General features: G+C 40.5%; 1 pseudogene; it reads right to left on the reverse strand.

Annotated features, from left to right (window-relative positions):
* Positions 1–4,643: 4,643 nt before the first annotated feature.
* On the reverse strand, positions 4,644–5,210 carry LOC141424862 (NADH dehydrogenase [ubiquinone] 1 beta subcomplex subunit 11, mitochondrial pseudogene; annotated as a pseudogene).
* Positions 5,211–5,583: the final 373 nt, after the last annotated feature.

Consider the following 5,583-nt stretch of genomic DNA (forward strand, 5'->3'; position numbering starts at 1 on the left):
GCTATATATGACAAACCTACAACCAACATCATACTTAATGGTGAAAAACTGAAACCATTTCCCCTAAAATCAAGAATGAGACCAGGGTGCCCACTCTCCCCACTCCTTTTCAACATAGTACTGGAATTCCTAGCCAGAGCAATTAAGCAAGAAGAAGAAATAAAATGAATACAAATAGGTAAGGAAACTGTCAAAATATCCCTGCTTGCAGATGATATGATCCTATACGTTAAAGAACCAAGAAACTCTACCCAAAAACTCTTAAAACCATAAACAGCTATAGCAAAGTGGCAGGATACAAAATCAACTTACAAAAATCATTAGCTTTTCTATACATCAACAATGAACAAATTGAAAAAGAATATATGGAAACAATTCCATTTACAATAGCTTCAAAAAAAATCAAATACCTTGGAGTAAACTTAACAAAGAATATGAATGACCTCTATAAGAAGAACTACAAACCCCTGAAGAAAGAGATTGAGGAACACTGCAGAAGGTGGAAAGATCTCCCATGCTCATGGATCAGTAGAATCAACATAGTAAAAATTGCTATACTACCAAAAGCAATCTACATGTTTAATGCAATTCCCATCAAAATCCCAATGACTTTCATCACAGAGATTAAAAAATCTACCCTAAAGTTCATTTGGAAGCACAAGATTCCACGAATACAAGGCAATACTCAGCAAAGAGCAATGCTGGAGGTATCACAATACCCAACTTCAAACTATATTACAAAGCAATAGCAATAAAAACAGCATGGTACTGGCACAAAAACAGACGTGAAGACCAGTGGAACTGAATAGACGACCTGGATATGAATCCACACAACTATGTACACATTATTTTTGACAAAGGTACTAAAAATATACAATGGAGAAAAGACAGCCTTTTCAACAAATGTTGCTGGGAAAACTGGTTATCTGCCTGCAAAAAATCTGAAATTAGATTCATGTTTATCACCCTGTACTAGAATCAACTCAAATGGATCAAGGACGTTAATATCAGACATGAAACTCTGAAGTTAATACAGGAAAGAGCAGGGAATACTATGGAAGTAATAAGTATAGGCAAGGATTTCCTCAGTAGAATCCCAGCAGCTCAGCAACTAAGAGAAAGAATGGACAAATGGGACTTCATAAAATTAAAAAGCTTCTGCACAACAAAAGAAATGGTCTCTAAATTGAAGAGACCACCCACAGAGTGGGAGAAAATATTTGCCAGCTATACATCAGACAAAGGACTCATAACCAGGATATAAATGGAGTTCAAAAAACTAAACTCCTCCCAAATGAATGAACCAATAAAGAAAGGGGCAACTGAACTAAACAGAACTTTTTCAAAAGAAAAATTCAAATGGCCAAAAAACACATGAAAAAATGTTCACCATCTCTAGCCATAAAGGAAATGCAAATGAAAACCACACTAAGATTCCACCTCACCCCTGTTAGAGTAGCTATCATCAAAAACATCACCAGCAACAGGTGACCCACGTACACTACTGGTGGGAATGCAAGCTAGTGCAACCACTCTGGAAAACAATATAGAGACTTCTTAAAAATCTAAACAAAGGTCTGCCATATGATCCAGCAATACCACTCTTGGGGATATACCCAAAGGAATGCGACACAGGTTACTCCAGAGGCACCTGAACACCCATGTTCATTGCAGCACTATTCACAATAGCCAAGTTATAGAAACAGTCAAGATGCCCCACTACTGACGAATGGATTAAGAAAATGTGGCATTTTTACACAATGGAATTTTACTCAGCCACAAAGAAGAATGAAATCTTATCATTTGCAAGTAAATGGATGGAACTCGAGAACATCATCCTGAGCGAAGTTAGCCAGGCTCAGAAGACCAAAAATAGTATGTTCTCCCACATATGCCGACTTTAGATCTAGGGCAAAGGCAGTAATGTTGCTGGACTTGGGAGGACTTGAAAGTGTTTGATGTCCCCAATGCAGAGGAACAAATACAGTAACCTTAAAGTGACAGAAGAAGAGGTGACCGGGAAGTACTGAAGAGGTCAGATAGAGATGAATCAATTTGGGTTGTAATATACTTGTGCATGGAAGCAATGCTAAGAATCTCTCTATATAGCTATCCTTATCTCCACTAACAAAAACGCTTTGTACTTCTTATTATTGCTTATGTCTTCTCTTCAACAAAATTGGAGAAAAGGGCAAAATAGATTCTGCTTGGAAGCTAGTGGGTGGCGGGGAGAGGGAGGGGTGGGAGCAGGTGGGAGAAATGACCCAAACAATGTATGCACATATGAATATATGAATAATGAGAAAAAAATTCTTTCTTAAACCAAAATTTTAAAAAGGAACCTACCATCATGTTTAAAAAAAAACTGTACTTGCCTACCACATCAATGGGATTCCATTATAATAATAGTGGGTAACAACTGGGAGAACTGCACAGTGTACAGGTCCTTGCATCCACTTCCTCAATCATTCTCATAAGAAGAGTTATGGAGATATATTATATTCCTGTGGCTGTTATAGCAAATTGCCACTAATTTGATGGTTAAAAACAAAAAAAAATCTCACACTTTATGCTCTTTCCATTGTAAAGGCCAGAAGTCCAAAAACAGTTTTAAGGTGTTGCAGGGCCAGGCTCCCTCCACAGACTCAACAGGAGAACCCATTTCCTTCCCTTTTTCCATTTCTGAACTGTGTTCCTTGCCTCCAGGCTGCTTTATCCACCTTCAAAACCAGCAGAGTAGCACTTTCAAATGTCTCTCTGCTTCCTCCCATCATTACCTCTTCTTCTGCCTATATGTCAAATCTCTCTGCTCCGTCTTTGTAACACCTCTATCATAAAATCTCCCTCTGCCTTTCCCTTATAAGGAATCTTATGTTTACATTTAGATCCACTTGGATAATTCAGAATGTCCTCCCCATCTCAAGATCCTTAATTTCAACACATCCACAAAATCTTTTTTGCCATGAGGTAACACATGGAGGAGGCCCCCATTTTAATGAAACATGGCAGGCAAAGAAATACTACTGAACAGATGGAAAGTGGGGATAGAGGTGGGGATGAGGGTGGGGATGGATCTCACTTCCTGGGAGGCCCAGATAGAACAGAAATGTTATCCTGTGTGTGAGAAATTCAAACCATGATCCCAGGAAGACACAACCAAACAGTAAGGTCCACAAAAGTGGAGGCAGCCAATCAAAAGTGGCCTAAATGGAGGTGTAAAACTTACTCTAAACCCTGTCTCAGCATGCTATGTTCCTTTGCATAGCCACCCACCATCATCTCCCCTTTTAATGGCATCCTAGTAAATCTTTTTCTGTTCTCCATCAGTAAATTCTTTTACCAACCCGAAGTTCCCCAAATCCACCACATAACATTCACATGTTCTAGTTAGTGATTGTGGTCTAGATACCTTTAGAGGCCATTATTCAGCATTCCACAGAAGCCAATAGAAACAGGGGCACATTCCTTCTTCAGATGGGGGGGCACATTCCTTCTTAGGATTTGTGTGGGAAAAATTAGAATAAAGTAGAATTATTTTTCTAGTCATGACTAATATGCCACCAGCTAAGGTATTTTAAACAATTTTTAGAGAAAGTACATTGTCCTGCTCATTCTGTTTCCAAAAAGGATTTGTTGAAATTTACCAATTTTAAATAGCCCCTTTCACTCAAGATTTTCTACCTCCAACTGATGCACAGCCCAGGAATTAGCATAGAAATGGAATGATTTAGTAAAAATTAAATATATTTTAAGATGCACTTTGAAAGGTTTACCCATGGAATTTCAAGCAAACAAACAGTAATTTTAAGCATGAAATTGAATGTCAACATTCTAAATATGAACAAGCCTCCACCTCTGTTGGTCTCTATGGAGGGGGAGAGTCCATGTTCAAAACGCAGGGGAATATGCAAATTTGAGTTGTTTCTAATGCTTTTGTTACTTTGTTTTACTTTACATTTATTTTAGAAAATTTCAAGTAAACACAAAACAGAGAATAACTCCATGCCTCCATCATCAGCTTCCTTACTAATGACCACACACTATTGCTCTATGTGCCAACCACTTCTCCTTAAATACTAGCTTATATTACTAAAAGGGAAGCTTAAAAAAAATTTTTTGATATATAACACTGTATCAACCACACATACCTTTCAATACTGGTTGGCCTTCAGTTACTTCCACTTGTCATAAAAATGCTTTTGCACGATAATAAATAATTCAACTCTATTACAAAACCTACTCCACACAAATCCCAAGAAGGAATGTGTCCCTATTTCTATAGCCTCCTGTGGTATGTTGACTAATGACCCCCCCAAAATATCTAAGTCTTTTCTTAGATATCTTGTTATGTAATCTAGGCAGGCCACAAACTCACTATCCTCCTGCCTCAACCTCTTGAGTTGCTAGGATTACAGACTGTGAGCCACTATGCCAGCTTATATCTAGGTCTTAATCACTTGGAACATGTGAATGTTATTTTGGATGACACAGGTAGTAGGTTCAAGTGAGACTCCAAACAACGCTTATTATTAGTATTATTTAAATTTCTATTGTAGTTGTGAGATCAGTGCTCTGCTTCATGGTTACTCCCTATTGTAACTTTCAGGCTGTCACTTGCACTGAGTGAGTCCCGTTTTTTACTTTCAGGTGTTTGAACTAGGCGCTCTGAGTAGCGGCCAAGATGTCAGGTAAGGGTTAGGGAGGGTGAGGCTTCTGGAGCTCCACTCAGCACTGTTCAGTCCTCGCCCACCGGGCAGCTGGATCTTTCTGGGGTCGAAGCAACTGGACTGCATGATCGGGAGGCCTTCTGCCTCGCGGTACCTCACAAGCCTCTCAGCTTCACGGTGGACCCACCCACGCATCCCATAGTCAGGCAAGTAAGTCACAAAGGCCGTTCCGAAGACCAGGACGACTGAGAAGCCGAAGAAGAAGACAGCCCGCATGTTCCAGAAGTCCATGACAGGGTCCTTGTCCTAACCGTGAGAGTCTGGATTCTTCTCGTAGGCATTTTCGTCCTCTGGTTCTGGATCCTCCTGCCAGCGATTGGTCGATGCTGGCTCCTACTTTCTCGCCACAGTGGAAGGGGCGGCCATGTTCCTGGAGTAGCCGTATTCCCATCAAACGCAGGCAGTCGGGAGCCCTCGTGTCACCTCTGCAGCCAATAAGCAGCAAGCACACAAAGTTGTCAACCCCACCGCCATAATAGGCTGAGCTGCACAGGGCGTCAGGGCGGAGCCGGAAGTGAGTCTGCGCGCAGCTGCAGTTGACGCCAGTGCGATCATTGTTGCGCCACCTTCACCTCACGAAATAAGTCCTGGGTTTGAGATGTCCTCTTTCCCTGCACTGTCATGGCCTCTGCGGGACCAGTCTTTCTCTTACCCTTTGGTCAAGCTAAGAAAAAGATAGCAGTTTGCTCCATTTTGAGTGCAAATGCTGAGGCAGAGTGACTACATTTTGTTGGTGCTGCTGAAGAACCATCATCTGTCCAGCAGAAACCATGGGACAGATTGATAACTTATTTATGCAAATAAAAGATTACCACCTACAAAGTTATTGGATTAAATGGAGAACACATGGACACAT

The sequence above is a fragment of the Castor canadensis genome, chromosome 7 (assembly GCF_047511655.1).
Source record: "Castor canadensis chromosome 7, mCasCan1.hap1v2, whole genome shotgun sequence".
Lineage (NCBI taxonomy): Eukaryota > Metazoa > Chordata > Mammalia > Rodentia > Castoridae > Castor > Castor canadensis.